This window comes from Triturus cristatus, chromosome 12 (genome assembly GCF_964204655.1).
Source record: "Triturus cristatus chromosome 12, aTriCri1.1, whole genome shotgun sequence".
Taxonomy (NCBI): Eukaryota; Metazoa; Chordata; class Amphibia; order Caudata; family Salamandridae; genus Triturus; species Triturus cristatus.
In genome coordinates this window covers 71,528,380-71,551,877 of record NC_140595.1, presented here as the reverse complement: position 1 = coordinate 71,551,877, position 23,498 = coordinate 71,528,380, and positions in this window count along the sequence as shown.

The following is a 23,498-nucleotide window of genomic DNA, read 5'->3' as shown; positions in this document are numbered from 1 at the left end:
AGAGAAGTGTGAGAGAGAGAAGTGAGAGAGAAAGAAGTGAGAGAGAGAGAAGTGAGAGAAAGAGAGAAGTGTGAGAGAGAGAGGGAGAGAGAGAGAGAGAAAGAGAGCGAGAGAGATGTGTGTGTATGTGTGTGTGAGAGAGAGAAGTGTGAGAGAGAGAAGTGAGAGAGAAAGAAGTGAGAGAGAGAGAAGTGAGAGAAAGAGAGACGTGTGTGTGAGAGAGAGAAATGTGTGTGTGTGTGTGAGAGAGAGAGAGAGAGAGAGAGAGAGAGAGAGAGAGAAGTGAGAGAAAGAGAGAAGTGTGAGAGAGAGAGGGAGAGAGAGAGAGAAAGAGAGCGAGAGAGATGTGTGTGTGAGAGAGAGGTGTGAGAGAGAGAAGTGAGAGAGAAAGAAGTGAGAGAGAGAGAAGTGAGAGAAAGAGAGAAGTATGTGAGAGAGAGAGGGAGAGAGAGAGAGAGATGTGTGTGTGTGTGTGAGAGAGAGAAGTGAGAGAAAGAGAGAAGTGTGTGAGAGAGAGAGGGGGGAGAGAGAGAGAGAGAAATGTGTGTGAGAGAGAGAAGTGTGAGAGAGAGAAGTGAGAGAGAAAGAAGTGAGAGAGAGAGAAGTGAGAGAAAGAGAGAAGTGTGAGAGAGAAAGAAGTGAGAGAGAGAGAAGTGAGAGAAAGAGAGACATGTGTGTGTGAGAGAGAGAAATGTGTGTGTGTGAGAGAGAGAGAGAGAGAGAGAGAGAGAGAGAGAGAGAGAGAGAAGTGAGAGAAAGAGAGAAGTGTGAGAGAGAGAGGGAGAGAGAGAGAGAAAGAGAGCGAGAGAGATGTGTGTGTATGTGTGTGTGTGTGAGAGAGAGGTGTGAGAGAGAGAAGTGAGAGAGAAAGAAGTGAGAGAGAGAGAAGTGAGAGAAAGAGAGAAGTATGTGAGAGAGAGAGGGAGAGAGAGAGAGAGATGTGTGTGTGTGTGAGAGAGAGAGAAGTGAGAGAAAGAGAGAAGTGTGTGAGAGAGAGAGGGGGAGAGAGAGAGAGAGAAATGTGTGTGTGTGAGAGAGAGAGAAGTGAGAGAAAGAGAGAAGTGTGTGTGAGAGAGAGAGAGAGGGAGAGAGAGAGAGAGAGAGAGAGAGAGAGAGAGAGAGAGAGAGAGAGAGAGAGAAATGTGTGTGTGTGTGTGTGAGAGAAAGAGAGATCACTTTCCCATTGGATCTCTTTGAAGGTTCAGGATCTGGGCAATTGGCCACTTTCCAATGTGTTCTAAGGTCTCTACCGAGGAGCCTTTGAATGTTGGGAGGTAAGCAGGAAGGGAGAGGGAGAGAGAGAGAGAGAGAGAGATAAATGGAAAGAGAAGAAGAGACGAGGAGGGGAATATGGCTGGTATGAACTTTTTTACCACGGCTGCTTTTCCTCCCCTGTTCGGACTTGTCCCCACACTGATTATAAACACTCATATGATACTTTCTGGTGTTCCTATGTTGAGTTCACAATGGCCATGAAGTGCCCAGTGCAGGGACAATAGCGCAAGCCTCGTTGACCATACGTGTACATGCATACCTATATTGTATGCATGACACCATCTCTCCCATTACAAGGGAAGATTTCTGTAAGGAGCTTTCGGCGCTGAAGAGTGGCTCCCCCTCGGACCCCATGCCCATCCGGATCCTCAAACAACTTGCTGATCTCATTGCTGGTCCCGCAACTGATCTCCTGAATGCCTCCTTCACCTATGGCATAGTTCCACCTAGCTGGAAGCAGGCCACTGTCAAGGCTCTTTTGAAAAAGCCCGACCTTGACCCTGCTGACTTGGCAAATTACCATCCCATCTCGCTTCTGCCTGGCCTGAATAAGATCGCTGAGAAGTTTGTCAATCGCCAGCTCTCCTGTTTCCTAGAAACTAACAACTTACTAGGTCGGACTCAGACTGGCTTTCGACCTGGCCAGGGAACCGACTCGGCTTTGATAGCAATGGTCGAAGAAGGCAGATGTATCTTGGATTCAGGAGGATCTGCTGCAATGGTCCTCCTGGACCTAAGCGCTGCTTTCGACACGGTGGACCATAATATCTTGATCCACCGTCTGGGAAAGATGGGGATAGGAGGGTCGGCCCTCCAGTGGCTTCAGTCTTATTTGAGTGATCGTTCCTATCAGGTCTGCGATGGCGATCTTAGATCTCTGCCTACCCCCCTCCTATGTGGAGTCCCGCAGGGCTCCTCATTGAGCCCGACGCTCTTTAACGTCTATATGGCCCCATTGGAGGAGGTGGTGGCCCCCTTCGGGGTGACAATGGCAACCTACGCAGACGACACTCAACTGATTGTCTCTCTGTCCCCGTCGGAACGCCAGGGGGCGAAGTTTGCGGCTTGCCTTACCAACATTATGGCATGGATGTCGGACTCCCGGCTAAAACTGAATGGGACGAAATCGGAGCTTATGCTCCTTGGCAATTTATGCTCATCATTGCCCAAATGTATGTGGCCAGCTAGTCTAGGCGCCCCCCCAGCCCCTAAGGGCACCATTAAAAGTCTAGGCGTATGGCTCGAACCAGAGCTGTCTATGATCACACAAGCCAAACGAGTGGCAGGGACGTGTTATGGGCTGCTCCGGTCAGCCCGAAAAGTCCTGTCGCTTCTCCCTGATAATTCCAGGAAACTATTAGTTCAGGGATTGGTGCTTTCCAGGCTTGATTATAGCAATGCCCTTTTCCTGGCGGCACCTGAATCCTCACTGAATGTTCTCCAAAGAGCTCAAAATGCAGCGGCACGGATGCTCACTGGTACTGCCAAATGCTCTTCAGCTCGGCCCGCCTTGAAGGCCTTGCACTGGCTACCTATTAGAGAGCGCATTAAATTTAAATCTCTATGCATAGTGTTCAAAGCCTTACAAGGATCGGGTCCTCCCATTCTAAGAGATTTGGTTCTCTCCTACAAACCTACGTGAGCCCTTCGCTCTGAAGATGGGAATCTAGTAATGATACCCAGAGCTAAAAAGGCGAAATCGGGTGGACGTCGGTTTTCCATTAATGCAGGTCAACTTTGGAATGCTTTGCCGATGGCTCTGCGTAAAGAACCCAACTTGGCAAAATTCCGCAAAGCATTGAAGACTTACCTCTTTCCTCTGTAGGTCTCCCCCTGTATCTTGGGGTAGTGGTTCAGTACATTGCTAGCGCTGGGACGCTCTAGGGCAGCCATGCGCTTTAGAAATCTTTTTTCATTTCATTTCATTCATTTCATTTCATTTCATTTCATTCATTGTTGTAAGAGAAGGAATAGTGGCGTCCCTAATAGAAACGGGTGCGGAGTCGTAATGGTAGATATAGAAGAAAGCACTGGATTACAGATAATGGTCATTCGAAGAGTTCACCTACCCAATTTGTATGGAGCCTTATTAAGGTTGCCACCACTCTTTGGGCCAAATGTATGACTATATTTTGCCGTTGCAAACGGGAAATCGGCCCGTTTGTGACTTCAAAATTGGCCTGCCCCATGTACAAACCCTATTTTGCGAGTCGGTAACCGGTTACCGACCCGCAAAATAAGGTTTGTGACTTCCCTTTTAGGAAGGGGTGTCCCTTCCTAATAACAAGCCTCACTTAAATGTATAATTGCTTTGTGACCGCAATTGCGGTCGCAAAACACTTGCAGTTTACCACCTACTTAAAGTAGGTGGTAAGCCACACGCAAATGGAAAGGGGTTCCCAGGGGACCACTTCCCCTTTGTGAGTGTGTGCGAAAATATTTTTTAAGAGCAGGTAGTGGTCCCATGGACCACTGCCTACTCTTACAAAATGAAACTGAAACGTGAAATGTTTCTTTTTCAAATGCATCGCGTTTTCCTTTGAGGAAAACGAGCTGCATTTTTTTTTAAACTGCTTTATTTAAAAAGCAGTCACAGACATGAAGGTCTGCTGACCCCAGCAGGCCACCATCCCTGGAAAAGCTAGCCATTCCTAATGCGGTTGCAAATTGCACCTGCCTTATGAATATTATTGAGGCAGGCAATTTACGACCCCATTAGGAATCGAAAAGAGTGTCTGAGACACTGTTGTAAATTCCTATTTGCGAGTCACAAACGACACAATTTGCAACTCGCAGATTGATAGAGTCGTACATCTGGCCCTTTATACCATCACTGTGCCATGTTTCCAAACCTAGGACTTGCATTTATAAACCATAATCACGTGTGTTACTCTCATTGGTTCAATGGAAGCAAACTAGACTACAGCTCCCAGAATACATCATTTTGAGGGTATATGGAGACATGGGTGACATGGTGCAAGGCGGATTCTCGGCATCCCATTGTGTTGCTTTATGCAACAGAGTAGTAAGGTGGAGTCAGGAATAACTAAGCAGCAACAAAGAGGAAAGAGCTGAAGCTTGACTTTCTGCTCAAACTGACCAATAATCAAGTATACAGGAGTCCACCCTTTTTTTCTGCTCCATGTCTGCAAGAGACCAATATGTAAAATGAAGTGATCGGCCATGTTTGTCACTGGTGCAATTCCAGTGACAGCGTTACCGCAACACATGAAATTACCACATCTTGAGATTAGATCTGGAATGATGTGTAGAAAGGTTCTTTCTGCATATATTTTTACCATTTATAGATGTTAACACCAGCTTTTTGTAAGTCTTTTTCTAATTTGTTAGAGGCCCTTTGCATCACAGGCCCTCACATAGATGTGTGGCATGCTTTCGATATCTGGAGATGGTATGATGGCGACAAAGGCACAGGATGGAAGTGTCTCTTCTGGCGATACCACTGAGCAGTGAATGCGCCTGTTCGCGCGGACCGGCCATTTCAATATCACCCTAAAGCAGCTTAGGCATCACTTGCAATCCTGTATGTAAAGGACTGAAGAAGAGTTATAAAAACAGGGGGCCTTATTCACAAAGGTATTTTCAGTCATAAACCTATTTTTCCTGGCTAAAACTACCTCTTCTACGCCTTCTAGCAATTCACAAAGAGGATCCTGGCAGGTTTAAATGCATTTATTAATGTGGATTTCTCAATCACAAGGGCAGAAATGTCCTCAAAATTCAATCCCACTGGAGGGGTGGAAAGTGGACATTCCAAAGTGTGGATAAATTCAATCCCACTAGAGGGGTCGTCATTCCAAAGTGTGGATAAATTCAATCCCACTGGAGGGGTGGAAATTGGTCATTCCAAAGTGTGGATAAATTCAATCCCACTGGAGGGGTGGAGAGTGGTCATTCCAAAGTGTGGATAAATTCAATCCCACTGGAGAGGTGGAAATTGGTCATTCCAAAGTGCGGATAAATTCAATCCCACTGGAGGGGTAGAGAGTGGCCATTCCAAAGTGGTGGATACATTCAATCCCACTGGAGGGTGGATAGTGGTCATTCCAAAGTGTGGATACATTCAATCCCACTGGAGGGGTGGAGAGTTGTCATTCCAAAGTGTGGATAAATTCAATCCCACTGGAGAGGTGGAAAGTGGTCATTCCAAAGTGTGGATAAATTCAATCCCACTGGAGGGGTGGAGAGTGGTCATTCCAAAGTGTGGATACATTCAATCCCACTGGAGGGGTGGAGAGTGGCCATTCCAAAGTGTGGATAAATTCAATCCCACTGGAGGGGTGGAGAATGGTCATTCTAAAGTGTGGATAAATTCAATCCCACTGGAGGGGTGGAAATTGGTCATTCCAAAGTGTGGATAAATTCAATCCCACTGGAGGGGTGGAGAGTTGCAATTCCAAAGTGTGGATAAATTCAATCCCACTGTAGGGGTGGAGAGTGGTCATTCCAAAGTGTGGATAAATTCAATCCCACTGGAGGGGTGGAAATTGGTCATTCCAAAGTGTGGATAAATTCAATCCCACTGGAGGGGTGGAGAGTGGTCATTCGAAAGTGGTGGATAAATTCAATCCCACTGGAGGGGTGGAGAGTGGTCATTTCAATAGTGTGGATAAATTCAATCCCACTGGAGGGGTGGAAATTGGTTATTCCGAAGTGTGGATAAATTCAATCCCACTGGAGGGGTGGAGAGTGGTCATTTCAATAGTGTGGATAAACTCAATCCCACTGGAGAGGTGGAGAGTGGTCATTCCAAAGTGTGGCTATTTGGAAAAGATCACAATATGTACATTTGTGGGTATCCACAACCTCCAACCTGACCTCTTTCCACACTGGAAATGGTCGGAGGTTTACTGCAGCCAAGTATCTCCACTTCCTAGATGGGTAGAGAAACAGATTACCCCTGGATTTGCAGGGGGTGTATTAGAAGAGATTTCTTCAAGGGAAAAATTATTTCTCCAAGAAGAAAAAAAATGTGCAGCGGAACAGAAGTGGGAATATATCTGAATAGAAAAAAGCAACAACAAAAATACTTTCATGCAGGAATGTATTTTTAAGTTTTTACCCAGAATAGGGCCGTGAATGTCTCCAGGCGCAACCATGGACCATTGTAAACTGTTCCTTCTACATCCTTTAGTTTTGCTCACCACAGTGACTGCCATGTTGAATTCAAGGATGCCAAATTACAAAATTGGCCTCGTGAGACATAGAAACAAAAATCTAAGCAGATTACCCTTCTGCCAGCCAGGTGTGAGAGGTGTACATCCACGTTTAGGTGAATATTTACTATTTACCTTATTAAAAGTGCCACTGGTAACATCGGATCATACTGTTACCGCGCGGTATCAGGTTGGTTTTGTGTTCCAGATTCCCACCTGATAATGAGACATTAACTTTGTGACAGCTTTTACCTCACAATGTTTCCCTTACCCCCATGCTTTTTGCCAAAAATTTTACTATATATTATTTGAGAGAATAGTAGAAAATGAATTTCCCCTTGGGAGATACAATACCACAAATGTGAGCAGCAGTCAATCCACTGCCCGGTCAGACCTTATCATTAATGTGTTATCTCCACATGTATATCTCATACCCCTTAGTACCACTGCAGTATAGAAAATACATTATTTAGCTCACAAGAAAATAAATGAATTAATAATCTTCCATAATTTTATTAGTAAACAATGTAATGGCAAATGCATATCAACTCATACAATGAAGCAATCTAAAAACACTTTGCAAAGTTAAAAACAGTTCTCGCTTGTCGGGTATTTTAATTTTAAAAAAACTCACTCATTCAATCCACATTACGGCACAACATAAATAAATATAACCCTAAATCACATGCACGAATATTTAATACTGGGAGAGACACAACAAGACAATACTGAACAGTCTATTTTCTATTACTGCTCTGTTTTAACATCGTGCATGGTACGTAAACTTAAAAATCACCCTTCATCGTATCAGATATATTACAGATACAGTCTTTTTTTTTTTAGTTCATCGACGCGTTTCAGTAGATTTCTGTGATTTAACCACCTTTTTCAAAACAAAAAATAATGTGGTTAAATCACATTATGTGAATGAGTTTTTTTAAATTAAAATACCAGACACGCGAGATCTGTTTTTAACTTTTCTAAGTGTTTTTAGATTCCTTCATTTTATGAGTTGATATGTATTTGTGAGTACATTGTTTACTGATACAATTATGGAAGATTTTTAGCTGAAAGATTTTCGTTGTGACCCAGTGTCTTTTGCATACTGCAGTGATACTAAGGGTTGTAATATATACATATGGATATAACACATTAATGATAAGGTCTGACTGAGCGGTGAGTTGACTGCTGCACGCATTTGTGGTACTGTATCTCACAAGGCGAAATTCATTTTCTACGGTTTAAAATGGGACCTTGTTCCCTTGCAGTGGGGGGGCCTCTCTCACATTCTATTTACCTGGAAGAATAGGACAAGACATGCCTTAAAGATGCATTGACATAAAGTGCTAAAGGGACTTAGATTACCAGGGATTTAAGATTTTTGTAAATGTATTTAATTTTTGTCTTTTTTTTCGTTGACAGTTACATGTGATGTGGGACCTCCTGATATACATTTATGCCTGGGTGATGCATGCAGAAGACCACAGCTGTGATTGCCTCATCCCTGAAGCATCTCTTACCAACCATGTGACAACACGTACTGGACGTGCAAATAACAAACCGAAATCTGAGTCTCAGACAAGACATGCGTAACTCCTGAGAGTGAGGGGGGTGATGAGGCAGCTCAGGAGAGTAATGCACTTGCACCTGACCATCACTGGTACACATGCTGGATGAATAAAACTTTGGCATTATCAAGGTCAGCAAAAGTAGGATGACCTTTGAGTACAGCAATATTGAATCCTACAGGTAGCGACAAGGCCTGATTCAGGGTGTGCTATTTCCACATCGGGCATGTATATTCGCGGTATATCTAAACAGACGGCACACAGCATGGCTAGGTTAGAGTATGGAGTAAATCATGGAACAAAATATGAGGCCAGATGTACAAAATGTTTTTATGCTCGCAGTCTAAATCGCTGTTTGAGAATAGTGCTGAATTTATTTTAAAAAATGAGTGCCAGGCCCTCGTCAGGAGACAACTACAGTTTGCTCCACCTGTTACCCTTGCCAGCGCTGCCAATGACAGTACCAACACAACCGCTAACCATCATACCCCTACAAGTGTGACAATTCAGTCTATTCCAGGCCCCCAAAGCTATAAGGATGGCTTGGTCGGCGGATATTAGTCATTTTTATTGTACATTGAATTGCAAAACAACTGTTGCACTCAATTCAAAATTAGACAGACAGTGCCATCATGTGGCAGACTGTCATAAATGCCGGTGCTGACAAATAAGTGTAGGTGCTGAGCACCGGAAACCACCAGCTCAAATTAAGCACCGTTTCCATGTGCAAAAATGTGGTTTGCCATGCACTAATGATATTTTAGGAGTCTGTAAATATTTCCAGACTCCTAAAAGTAGTTTGGAACTCCATGCAGAATCAGTATTTGAAAGGGGCGTGTTCTACGAGTCACTTCCAAATAGTGTTTTGATATGAGATGTATCAAAGTTTTGCTACGGAAATCCAGCCTTGGAAAATGACCAACTCTCAAGTGGGGTAGTAAGCCATTCTCATTTGCAAATGTAAACAAAGTTTGCTGGAGAGTAGGCTATGGTCCTGTGGACAACTGCCCACTCTCAAACTTTGAAAACAAGTATACTGTTTTTAATGGAGCAACATTCCAAGAAAACTGCATTGTAAAAAACTTTACATTATTTAACGGCTATCACAGACGTGGTGGTCTGATGTTCCTAGCAAGCCACCGTCCTTATGATGGCCACCATTCGGATTGAGTTGCAATTTGGTAACTATCTGATTAATATTCATGAGGAATGGTGGAGTGCGAACAGCTCTGAACCACAATTGCATGAACCCACCTGTTAGTATGCATATGTCAGTTTGTAAAATACTTTACTAGTGCAAATATTGGTTGCTAATTGTAACCAGGTTCTTGCACCCAGTTTTTAGTACAACAGGCCCAAGACTCACATTGCTTTTATTCACATTGTTGTGCAGTGGCTAATTAATTCCACAATGCACAGTCATGTTATTGTTCCCATGTATGTCCAACTGCCCTTCGCTGTGCTCCAGCTGAATCTGCTGGGCATTGTCTCCTCTCTCCATCTTGTCCACACAAGAGCCATTGTATGTTCCAATCAACTATGCATTGTTGCTATAGGGGAATATGCAGCAAACTCTGTTATCTTCCTGATCTTTGCTAAACCGCCATTACTCCCCCTCTCCCTTCCCACCGCCATTTTGTATCTTTGGTCTGTTTCCCAATTGTCTGCCATGACAGCAGATAATTCTTGCAGCACTTTTGAAAGCACCAATGCTTGTGCATACTGCACTGGACTGGTACTGTACTGGGCATTGCAATGGAACTGTTCCTCCCAGCATTGCAATAAGAAATCCTCTTACTAAAGATACAATCCATGCACTGTAATTCTCAGTTATTAGTCTTGTACCTCCACGTGATTAAAAATAAAATAGAACTCATGTCAGGCTTAATGCACTGTCTGTTAAAGCAGAAGAATCAGGCAATTAAACTGCATGAACTGAGTGTTATGAAGATAACCAGACAAACTTTACCATTTGCAGTGTAGAATGCAATGTGCTTTATTGGATTTTAAAAGAGGGTGCAGGAGACCTGATGGTCCAAGGAGCACTGAGTCTAATCTCTACAAAGGACATACAATGGGCCCAATTCACAAAGTAAGTATAAGTATGACACAAGTGCTACACACAATCTGGGCTACTGAGAGGAGGGCCTTGAGGGGCTGGACATTTCTCCCTCCAAAGTGACATATCCTGGGAAAGTGGCGAGGAGAGCTGCTGTGCAGGGAGCCGCAGGGGACCACAAGTCCCACAATCCCTGTTGGAGGCCGCACCTACATTCAATTCTTGGCATCAAGAGCACTAGAAGAGCATGCCGCAGTCCCGTAGTGCGGGATGTGAGCGGACGAGCCTGTGCTGTGCCTGGGAGAAGCCCGGGCAAAGGGCGGGCCCATCTGCACCCAAAAATGTCTGGACTGGGCCCCCCTCTTGGATTCACGCCCCAAAGGACCTATTAAGCCTGTGAGAGTAAGGCGCTTTTCTGTGGGAAGGTGAAAGGTTTCTGTTGAATCCATTGCCGTCACAAATGGGAAGCGTAAGGCTAATGGAGGAACGGCTGCCGCTCGCCCCTCTGTGACTATTAACAGCATTGCTAGAAAGGCTTGTTGGGATTGTCACGAATGAGATTGAACTGACGGAGCGAAGACTGTCTCTGGACCTTGGAGTGGTATCGGCTCCATCTGCAAACGGCAATACTACAGCAAATAGTACTTCAGCAAGCAACCCCATGCCTGTGAACAGGGCTGACCATCAATTTGTAACTGCTTGTGCGGATAATATTGTTGACATGGGTGTCCATTATGAGCCAGTTTCTGAGCGGGCAATCTTTCTGCTTTGCAGGCCTCCTCTCCTACTGCTGCCAAGAGTAAGAGAGAACTGGGTCAACCAGTGGCTGCAAAGCGTAAACAACCCTCACGCACCCCTTCCAATATCAATAAGTTATTTACCTGGATCCATCTTTCGGTGGCATCGCAACTTCAATGCGATTCCCACACAGTCCCTTCCAAACAATCTATTGCTTGTCAGACTGGTGACTCTTTCCATCATGATTCCACCTATATGAGGTTCTGTGTGCAAATTTAAGTATAATTCTTGATGAGAAACTAAAGCCCCTGATTGAACGTTGGGATCGGCTAGAGGGTCTCCTAGGCACAGCTCCTAATTGTCTTTCCTTTAGTGCAACTAGCGACAAAGTTAGCAGTCCGCCAGCACCTGATTCACAGCCTGTGAGTAATGCCATCAACACTCCTACCCAGAGGGCAACTGGGAGTTCTGCTGTGCCCACCACAAGCAACAGTGGGAGTTTTTCAGATTCTCCGGGTGGGGCCGGAGTGAGGACAAGTCTACCACACTTACTTCGCACCAGCCGGTTTCTAATACCTACCCACCCTTCCCTTGCTTCTGCTGGAGGTTTTGCTGTTGCTCCTAGTCAAGTGACTCTGAGCCTTCCACCCTCGTCATGTCCTTATGTGCTAATTTTGGCTGGGGTCCTGTCCTTAAAAAGCGGCCAACAGGAGTCTTGGGTTCAACTCAGGAACAAGGCACTCACTGGGTACACATGCAAAGCTTTAACGCCTGAGGCCCCAACGAGATATTCCTGGTGAGGCGGGTTGGTTGGCTCGGTCACTCAGCAAACGGTATTTTGTGGGACTGTATTGTTGTAAATTTCCATATGACTGCCTGTGTTCGTGAAATGCTTGGCTTAAAAGAATTGTACAGCCCAATAGACACAGAGGTTGTTACCCTCCCCTTGGAATTTTTCTATAGACCACCAACCGCTTTTCCGCACCCCCATTTAAAGACATTGAACACCCCTGCAACACCACCTGCAACGTCCTTTGCACCTATACGTTTTCTGCTCTTAGCGGCCTGGAAAAGGTAGACTGACTCGGCAAGGGTGCCCCATCAACTGCACAGGCGCCCACTAAGATAGATGGGTCTGGGGAGCGTCTTTGTAACGTTACTCCTGTTACAGAAGTTGATAACGGGGTGCTGGATCACCTTATATTAGATGCTTGTATTGAGGACTTGGTAAGACCCCCAACTGGGTCCAACCTATGGGTTCCTGACAGGGCTAGTGGTGATATCATGGATATGGGTACCGCGCCCCTTAAAATACTAAGCTGGAATGTGGCCGCTCTTAGATCCAAGGTTGTGCTACCGGATTGCTTCATTTCATTAGGGGGTTACTATATTGTTTTATTCCACAAAACATAGGGCATACTGCCTGCGTCCGTGGATGGTTTTCACTGTTTCAGCGTCACTACTATTCATTCACGAAGTGGGCGTGTATCGGGGGGCTGGCGACCTGGGTGAGCACTACACTAGGTGGGCATGTTAAAATCAATGAGCATATTGACAGCAGCTTCCAATTCACAGTTGTTAAATTATCTTTGACTTTGCACAGTGTGAATTTTTATAATAATGATTTTAGTGGAATGCCCAATACCAAATTTCCTCCTTTATTAATTAATGTATTTATTTATTAATTCATTTATTTATTTAAATGTATCTCTGAATTAGCAGACGGCTTGATGTGTTTAGAGCATACATTGTATCTTTGTCTGGTGATTTTAACGTGCGGGTGCCTTCCATTTATGAGGTCCTTCCTTCTGAATCCTGTTCTCTTGGTCATATCGCCCCTCAGAGGGCGTAATTAGTTTCTTTTCTTGCCCCTCTTGACTGATAAATGTAAGGGCTATTTCTGTTTTGCCTGGTGGCGAGGTCCACACTTTTAATGGCTGCTGCAGCTTCTCTATAATAGATTATGTCTTTGTTACTCGCAACCTAGAGTATTTGTTTTATCATGGTATGGTTATTTCATCATGTGATAATGACCACAATCCCATTGAGGCCGCTTTCTCACTGTGTTCTAAGAGAACGTTTAGCCAGGATATAGGGGCCTTCAACTTGCAACCCAGTACCCATAACTTGAGACTGGTCTGGAGACTGAATGACCCAGCTCAATTTCTAAAAGAGATACTCACGGCTAACTTGGAGCTGTTCAATCTGTGCTTGACGGTAGATGTTCTAGGCTTGCGGGTGGTGGAAGCCTTTACCAATCTATGTTGAGCGGTTAGGAGGACTCTCTTGAAACCGGCTAAACCTGTGTCTGGCGCTCCCAGATGGTTTAATTTCTAATGCTCCGTAGGAAACGGGGCTCTTCAATCAGCATTGGTTTCTAATCCTAGGGATTTCATCTTAGTGGTTTTCCTACGCAAACAATATAAAAAAAACACTGCCAAGCGACGACAGGAGGTTGTTACAGTCCAGTGGGAAACGCTAGCTCAGGCCGGACAACTAGACAATAGCGCGTCATTTATGCCTCTGTGGCTGCTATAAAATTTAATAATAGACCATCTAGCACCATTTCTTGTCATATTGTTAGTAGTACTTGGGAAGAACATTTTAGCACAATATATGGAGCATATATGGTAATATCTCTTTTATCATAGATTATTGTCTAGTGTTGTGTTTTCAGGTAACCCTAGAGGAACTTGCGGATGCTGTTTGTGAAAGTGTGGGCAGTAAAGCGCCAGGCCCTGATGGGTTCCCATTGATCTTATTAAAGGTAATATCTCCATATGGGTCCCGCTGCCTATAAATGTTTTTAATGATCTCGCCCATTCCCCCCTACCTGACACTTGGGGTACCTCCCTAAAAGTCCCCATTTTTTTAAAAAGGGAATCGTTCACTCCCTGGTTGCTACTGGCCAATCTCTCTCTTTGATAATACCGCTAAGATGCTGGGCAGAATCATTTATAATAGGCTTACGGCTGGGGCGACAGAGGAGTCTATTCTCCATCTTTGCCAATACGGGTTCAGGCGCACAGTAGGAACCATAGAGCAGTGCCTCAATCTAAAAATACAGAGTCGCAAAACAATCTCCGCTTTATTTAGCTTTTGTGGACCTCTCATCAGCAGTTGATTGTGTGACCCGGGCCAAATTGTGGCATCTGCTTTCTGCACGAGGTTTGGACATAGTTTTGGTATGTTTCCTTACTTATTTGCCCATGGACATGAGGGCCAGGGTTCGCATTAGCACCCAGGGCAAGGTGTCCATGGATATTGAGATTCACCGCGGAGTGAGACTGGGTTGTGTGCTGGCCCCTCATGTATTTTTTCTTTATATTAATGATTTACACTCTCACTTAATAAGGGCCACCCCCGATGTACCCATCATAAAAGGCAGTCCACTCCCTTCGCTCCTCTATGCGGATGACGCAGTGCTTATGGCTCGCACCCCAGGGCATTGCGTCTGCTTGTACACGCTTTTGTCGACTTTATGTCCTCCCTTGATCTTCAGACCAACGTTTCAAAATCCCATATCAGGTCATGTGGCCCTAAGTGTGGTTCCCTCTCGAATATGTCATTTGGCATCCAATGCCTGAGTAGTGATAACATATTTTCTTACTTGGGTTGACTTTTTCTACTCAAGGCTCTTGGTCTTCCAAAATTGCCCTCCGCACCTCTAAGTTCTCACTGGCCAATGGGTCATTTATCTAGTCTCCCACAACCTAAAGAGGGGGTGCTCCCTCGCCCCAATGCTGCAAATATACAGATTGCAATTTGTACCCATCGTCATGTACGGGGCTGAGGTGTGGGGGGTTCAAACTGCATGGCTATCCAGCGCGAGGGTAATTGGTTTTGTAGAACACTGTCCCCATCTCAGCCTCGCATTTGATTTGTCATAAGGAACTAGGGATTCCCTACATAGCACGTCTGATTAGGGCTCGGCCAGTCCTGTTATGGCTCGCCATTTGTCGAAATTCTGAGTCTGCCTTAACTAAGGAGATCATTGAGGACTGTCTCTCTTTAGATGAGGGATTATCAATTCCCAACCCTGTGTTCGTAAAGGCTGAAATTGGGATGCAATCCGTTTTTACTGACCCACTAACAAGTGATGGTGTCAACAAGAAGCCTGTCGCAATTTATGTCGGTGAGGAAGCAAGGCGCCTGAGGGATGAGGAGGGCGGGACTAGGGTGATCCAGTATCCTTATTTGTATGAAACTGACAGTACTACTGATCATATTAGGTTGGTCCGCACCCATCTGGAACGTTCTTCGCTCTTTTGCATTAGATCTGGAACCATGAAATACTTGCTCTGTTTTCCCTCAGGCTATGTACAAAATCTTGAATCCAAGCCCCGTCCTTGTGATGAACTATCTGGCCAACCTATGCCTCATTTTGTGTTCTTCTGTAAATTTTATGTAGACTGTTTTTAATTCCAGCTTTTAGATTTTTTTTGTTGCTCATAAATGAGAAAGCTGTTCTGTATGTTGGGTCTTTTTTAAAACATTCTGCTTGTGATCTTAAGTTCATGCTGTTTTAAATTATGCATATTATTGTTTTAACATGTACGGTGACTTGCTGCTTCAACCGTTATTTGTATTGTTTTATTGTGTATACTTTTACGGATGATAGAACGCGCACTAATAAAGTGTCGATTGATTGAATTGACATAAATGTGCAAATAGCCTTGTTAAGGACTGTAAACATGCTTAGCTATATAAAGCGAGTGTTACTCACAATGCCTTCTTTATCGCTTCACGCGAGCAGTGTGTAGATCTCTCCCACTTATCTTTCACGTTTACACACTTCAGGGTGTTACACTTCTCTGAATAGTCCTTGTTCCATGGGCACTTTAGCAAGGAGCAAGAGATGATCCACACTTGTGCCACCTTGGTGTCCCATGTGTTACACTGGGCTTCTTTAATTATTTTATTGTTATAGTGCTGAAGGAGATCACTTCAAAGCACTTTGAAAGATAGTTGAATGTAGATTACTGGAGGTCAGGGAAGGAATGTCAAATAATCAGAGCTCCACTGTTCATTTTTTTGGTGTGCATTTTTATAGCATTGACCGGGTCCTGGGTCAACAGAGAGCTTTACAGAAGAACCAGTTTACATTACATTTCTTTTTGACAAATTAAGTGGAAGATTAAGTGATTTTCCCAGGATCCGATGACGTTCAGCAGAGGTTCTAAGGTCAGCAGCTCTGGTCACTGCGCCACATCTCCTCCACATTGACTGGTCATCTTTGGTGTAATCTAAGGGTCTGCCTCAAAGGAAGCATCTTTAAGATATTCTTGCATCTCAGGGCGATGAATTCGAAGGCAGGAGGATAAAGGGAGTGAGTTCTGAGAGAAGCTTGTTGTGGTCCTTTCTGGCCACCAAATGTTTGGATCTCGCCAGATGGGCATAGATTATTATCTGGGTGGCTGAACTAGAGGGTCTGTTTGGACATAAGTATGTCAATGTGTATAAAAGGTAGAAGGGCTTACATTAGAAATCTATGAGCTGCTTATCAATTGAAGATCTTATCTTGGCATTCTGGGGCGTGTAGTCCTGATTGTTTTTAATGGAACATAGTTCTTAGGAAAGATTCTATTTCTATGAACCTACAGATCAGAATAAGTTGGACCTTGTGATGTGTGACACCTTCAACCAGGCTTGGCTTGTTAGTGACCACCATTTCCCAAGTTGCAGTTGTTGTTATTTGCAAAACTACAGGTTCCAGAATACATAGTGAATACAAAGTCGACCTGTATAAGCTGCCACGTATGACCCCTCAAACTTCCAAGAGCCATGAATGATAGACAAGCTACAGAACAGCTCTTCTGCTGTCACTGAAGTCTATATGGGTAACATTACTTCAATATGTTCATATGAATACAGGAGCTCCATGGAGTTGCTACACTGGTTTCTGGGAGTATTACTGGAGTGTTCCCATAATCACAAACCAATCACAATTGTATCTTGATGCACCAGCAGATCTACAGTTCTCTTCTCCTTCTGCACCTTGCATGCATCCCTTTATTGCGTAGTAGCAGAACCCAGCTCGCTCCTTCCTAACTTTGACATTGCACGACAACGACCATGTGCTTAAGATTGTTACTGGTTAGTAGGGGAGGGCGGATCTCGCAGAGTGAAACAGAAAAACTCTGCAAGATCTTGGGAAATTCTGCCAACGGGCAGAAAACATGCAGCTCACGCTGTAATCTAGTGCCAGAAGTGCAAGCAGCACTGAAAATCAGTGCAAACTGCACCATGCACAGTGCAAGAGTGCGCAGTCATTTGATTTGAATTTGCTTCCGCTCTTATAGAAAATCTACTAGAGCGGCAACAAATCTATTCGAATGGCAGCCCTCTGACCGCGACCGCTTGCAAACGCCAGTTACCGCCTGTGTTAGAAAATCGCACTAGGGGACACCAAATCTCGCTTGCCTGCTCGCATATTCTGGAGCCTTGCAGGAAATAAATTGTGCCACATGGCGATTGGTGGCGTTTGGCCAGAACTCCACATTAAAGAGTATTGCAGAGTGGCCCAAATTACACCAAATCCAGGGGCAGAACAGAATATTTCTCCCACTCCTACTGGTTAGTTAATATCTACCTATCCAAAGAGGATAGTTTGTACAATTTTACCATGATAAATTTCTCAAACTAACAGGATGGACGGGTGATAGCTGCACTTTGCTGTATCCATGCAATTATATGTCTGATGACCAGTGGCACCATGTCAATACAGGCACTGGGGCTCTGACCCTTCCCAACCCTGATGGCTGAGCAGAGGTCAGTCTGACAGACACTCATCATGGTAGGGTCAGGCACCCAATCGCTTTTAGGCGCTAATGTGCAGGCTCCAGGTGGGGAACAACCTTTACAACGCAACTTTTACAACGCACTACCTTTACAACGCATTTTTTACAACGCACAATCCATTACAACGCATGACATTACAACGCAGGACACTACAACGCATTTCTAAATACTACCTTTACAACGCATTCCATTACAACGCATACTACCATTACAACGCATACCATTACAACGCATAATATAGTAATATACTATCCAACACTTACCCTACTGTTGCACCCCCTGGAGTTAGAATAGTAATTTTTACCCCTATACTATCCAACACTTACCCTACTGTTGCACCCCCTGGAGTTAGAATAGTAATTTTTACCCCTATACTATCCAACACTTACCCTACTGTTGCACCCCCTGGAGTTAGAATAGTAATTTTTACCCCTATACTATCCAACACTTTCCCTACTGTTGCACCCCCTGGAGTTAGAATAGTAATTTTTACCCCTATACTATCCAACACTTTCCCTACTGTTGCACCCCCTGGAGTTAGAATAGTAATTTTTACCCCTATACTATCCAACACTTACCCTACTGTTGCACCCCCTGGAGTTAGAATAGTAATTTTTACCCCTATACTATCCAACACTTTCCCTACTGTTGCACCCCCTGGAGTTAGAATAGTAATTTTTACCCCTATACTATCCAACACTTACCCTACTGTTGCACCCCCTGGAGTTAGAATAGTAATTTTTACCCCTATACTATCCAACACTTACCCTACTGTTGCACCCCCTGGAGTTAGAATAGTAATTTTTACCCCTATACTATCCAACACTTTCCCTACTGTTGCACCCCCTGGAGTTAGAATAGTAATTTTTACCCCTATACTATCCAACACTTACCCTACTGTTGCACCCCCTGGAGTTAGAATACTAATTTTTACCCCTATACTATCCAACACTTACCCTACTGTTGCACCCCCTGGAGTTAGAATAGTAATTTTTACCCCTATACTATCCAACACTTTCCCTACTGTTGCACCCCCTGGAGTTAGAATAGTAATTTTTACCCCTATACTATCCAACACTTACCCTACTGTTGCACCCCCTGGAGTTAGAATAGTAATTTTTACCCCTATACTATCCAACAGTTACCCTACTGTTGCACCCCCTGGAGTTAGAATACTAATTTTTAACCCTATACTATCTAATACTTACCTTAAATGCAATTTAATATTATGCGTTGTAATGGTATGCGTTGTAAAGGTAGTATGCGTTGTAATGGATATGCGTTGTAAAGGTAGTTTTTAAAAATGCGTTGTAGTGTACTGCGTTGTAATGTCATGCGTTGTAATGGATTGTGCGTTGTAAAAAATGCGTTGTAAAGGTATGCGTTGTAATAGTATGCGTTGTAACGTCATACATCCGCTCCAGGTAGCCTGGGCGTTGGTTGGCTGGGCTAACCATTTAATTCCTTAGGGCAGTGACATCATCAGCCCATCAAAGCCCTGCAAGAGCCTTCCTTTGATGTTGTGGGGGAGTGTCACTGATGTAGGATCTCCCTGTGGCAATACCAAGCTCGTTTTTGAGCACGAGAGACGATGCGTTTTGGATAACCTCTTGAGACCAATTTTTCAGATAGAATCGCAGCTTCCCTGAAATAGTCCTTTCGCCATTTGCAATTTCTTCGAATTCGAAGGAACTGGCCATAAGGTAAACCATCTCTTAGGCCTCTTGGGTGATAGCTGGAATACATTTCCCCGTTTTGTCCCGATCATGTGACACGCTGTAACTGACTCTTAATAGTGTTGCGAAGTGTTTTGCTGCTACCGGCATGGACGCTTGATTCGCCCGCTCCGTCCCGCATTCTTTGAGGATTTGTTCCAGCCCTTCGATCGAGTCAGATTTGATTCTTCCCCCGAGGTAAGATTATACAATGTAGGAGCCGTTCATGATTCCGCTCCTTATTATCTTAGACAATTCCACTTCATTCCTTTCTCCCCTTCCGTCCCTTCAGGCACGTACTTTTTGATGCCTACACCTGGCTCCCGGACTTCGAGTGTTTCCCGGTTGCAGACCCCAGTAATGTTTACCCCTGATTACTAAACTACTGGTAACTACAAGTACAACCCCAATTCCCCCCCCGCCTTCCCATTGTATTTATGATTTTGGTTACTAATCCCGCTCCCTTCGCCCTTCTGTTCCCCCTTAGATTATACGCTGATTTGTATCCAGATTTATCTTTATTGGATTCTCCGTATTTACCTGTACTACGTCCAGGTAATTTTCTCCTTTTTCCCTCATTCTTGGGGTTACTTTTCTATTTGGGCCTTTCTCTTTGAGATAACTCAAAAGCCTCCCTTTTCTTTTTCCTTTCCTCACAGCACACGTTTATTTATGACCATTGTCCTGATGATGGCCTGAAATCAATCAGGCTGAAACGCCGTCGACAATCCTCAGCAAAGAACTTTGGCTTTTCTGTGGTCACTTGTAAATTTGTTCAAATTAGATTGTATATAATTATATTCTTATGACCACATTGTCATTATTATTTCATCGCCGTTCACGCTGTCTTCACCTATTGTGTTCACTGCGCCGTTCACCATCACTAGCACGCCCAGTGCTCACTTGTGTGTTTTGGTCATTTGTACTTTTATTGTACCGTAGTACTGTTCTAACTACTTACAATATACTTTTTTCATGAATTTCTTTGTGGTCTCCCTTCCTTCCCCTTGTGATTTCATCATTGCTTTGAAATTTGTCTTTTTAATGACATCCAGTTGAGACATTGTTGTTTTGTTAAACATTTGAAATCATCTGAGCACCACAGAGCCAAACTACACATGTTGGATCGATTGCTAGAAATAGTTATGGTTTTCACTTTTTGAGGCTCCCTAAGTATATGAAAGGAGTAATCTGAATAAACTGGTGTCTGGCAGCGTTTGTGTGTCTCTGTATATGCTTGTGAACAGGTGGGTGGGTGTGTATGCATGTGAATGGAGGTGTGAATATATACACACACTTGTGGGCTTTTAAATGGATGTGCTGCATGTGTGCCTGGGAAAGGATGTATGAGTATGCGTGTACTTGTGAACCCATTAATGGATGAGTGAGTGTGTGCATAATTGTGCGCTTGTGAATGGATGGGTAGTATGTGTGTGCTTGTGCGCTTGTGAATGGATGGATGTGAGTGTGTGTTTTTTTTGCCAGGTCTTGAGCGCCTTCCTGAAGGTGTTCAGGGAGGGGGCGCGTCTGATGTCGATAGGGAGCTTGTTCCAGGTCTTGGCTGTGATGTAGGAGAAGGCTCTTCCCCCTGTTCTGGCTCTGCGGATGCGCGGGGTTTCGGAGAGGGCGAGGTTGGTGGATCGGAGGTTTCGTTTGGGTACGCGGAACTCAGTTCTCTCGTTGGGGTACTGAGGTCCTGTGTTATGGAGGCATTTGTAGGCGTAGGTGAGTATCTTGAATGTCAGTCTCTTCTCGACAGAGAGCCAGTGGAGGTTCCGTAGGTGTTGGCTGATGTGCTCCTGTCAGGGGATGCCTAGGACGAGTCTGGCTGCGGTGTTCTGTATCAATTGGAGCTTGCGGAGTAGAGACTTTTTGATGCCGGTGTAGGTGGGCGTTTCCGTAGTCCAATCTGCTGGTTATGAGTGTGTGGGTGACTGTCTTCCTTGACTCCAGGGGGATCCATTTGAAGGTCTTGCGGAGGGTGTTGAAACAGCTGGATGTGACTACGTTGACCTGCTTGTTCATGGAGAGGGAGGTGTCCAGTACGATGCTGACGTTTCTGGCGTGGTCAGTGGGGGCCGGAGGGCTCCAAAGTGTGGTGGGCCACCAGGTGTTGTTCCATGCTGATGGGGTGGTTCCGAGTACGAGGACTGCTGTCTTCTCCAAGTTGAGCTTCAGGCAGCTGTTACTCATCCAGGATGCGACGTCCTGCATTCCTTCCTGGAAGTTGAGTTTGGTGGTGGTGGGGTCCTTGGTGAGGGAGAGGATGAGCTGGGTGTCGTCGGCGTAGGATACTATGGTGAGGCCGTGCTGTCTGACGTAGGCGGCGAGGAGGGCAGTGTATATGTTGAAGAGAGTTGGGCTGAGTGATGAAACCTGGGGTACTCCGCAGTTGATTTCCGTAGGTTCGGAGAGGAAGGAGGCAGTCTGATTGTTTGGCTTCAGCCGGTGAGGAACGAGCGGATCTAGTTGAGGGTGGTTCCTTGTATGCCGGCAGCGAGTGTGCGGTGGGAGACAGTGTTGAAAGCTACTGACAGGTCGAGTAGGATCAGAGCTGTGGTGTGGCCTTGGTCGAGAAGGGTGCGGATGTCGTCTTTGGCGGCGAGTAGGGCGGTCTCGGTGCTGTGGTTGCTGCTGAATCCAGATTGGGAGGGGTCGAGGATAGAGTTGTCTTCGATGAACTTTGCTATCTGTGCGTTGACGGACTTCACCGTGACTTTTGCCATGGAGGGGAGGAGAGAGATGGGCCGGTAGTTTTTGAGGTCCGTGGGATCAGCTGTGGGTTTCTTAAGCAGGGGTTGGACTTCTGCACATTTCCAGTCGTTGGGGGAGGTGCCGGTCATGAAGGTGGCGTAGATGGTGTGTCGTAATTCTGGTGCAATGGTGGTGGCGGCTCTGTGGTAAATGTGTGGTGAGCAGGGGTCCGTGGGGGCCCCGGAGTGGATGCCTTTCATGGTTGAGGCAGTCTCTTCGGTCGGGATCGGTGTCCAGGAGGCGATGGTGGGCTGGGTGGTTGCAGAGTCAGGTGTTTGGTTGTTTAATTGGTCATAAAGGTTCTTGATTTTCAGGTGGAAGTAAGATCTGAGAATGTCGCCGAGGTCCTGTGAGGGAGTGATGTTTGTGGTTTCGCTGGGGGTTTTGGTGAATTCCTGGATTACAATGAAGAGCTCCTTGGAGTTGCTTGCATTGGCTAGGATTTTGTTGTGGATAAAGGTTTTTTTGGTGGTTCAAATGTGTTGGTGATATTCTGTCATGGCGTTTTTGTAGGTGGTGTGGTTTTCGAGGCGTCTTGTTGTTTTGCTACTGCTGATAACTACATGAAATATACTTGTTGGCAGTGGTGGAAAACGTTTAAGCTGGGATCCGATAAATTGGGTGTGGCAGTGGTGTGGTGGAGTCACGAGTGGCAACATGTTGAGGAATGGTACCAATGACATGCAGTCATTCCATTATTTTTTCGGAACTCTGCCACCCCAATAAATGGGCAGCAAGGTAAATATGATATTAAATCGGTTCTGCTTTAATTGGTTACAGCCTGGATTTGAAGACTGTTAAGTGGGTAAAGCCATAGTTTTCCTGGTCCCCGTGGTCAAGGGCCTCTTGGTCCTTGTTCTCCTGTCCCTGTCCTTCTCATTCACCTTATTTGCCTCCAGGTCCTCCTCCTTCTGGTCCTTCTCTTCCTCCTTACCATCCATCTCCCTGCTCCTCCTGGTCCATGCCCTCCTCAGCATGGCCCTATTTTCAGCCTCTTCAATCAATTAATCAGGATTTATAAAGCACATCTATTCACCCAATAGGGTATCAAGGCGCTTGCATGCTCCAGAGGCTTATTTGAACAGCCAGGTCTTGAGGGCCATTCGGAATTCCAGAAGTGAGGTGATGGTCTGGAGGTGCGTGGAGAGACTGTTCCAGGTCTTTGCTGAGATGAGGGAGAAAGAGCGTCCTCCACTTCTGCTTCAGTAAATGTGGGTAGTATGGGCAAGTGAAAGGGAGGCGGAGTGTAGTCGTCTCAACAGTTGGTGGAAGCTCAGGCGGTGGTTAATTTATGTGGGTCCTTGGTGTGTAGAGCCTTGTGTGTGTGGGTCAGCAGCTTGAATTGGCATCTCTTCTGTACGTGGAGCCAGTGGGGATTCCCGAGGTGGGGTGTGATGTGGGTTTGTTGGGG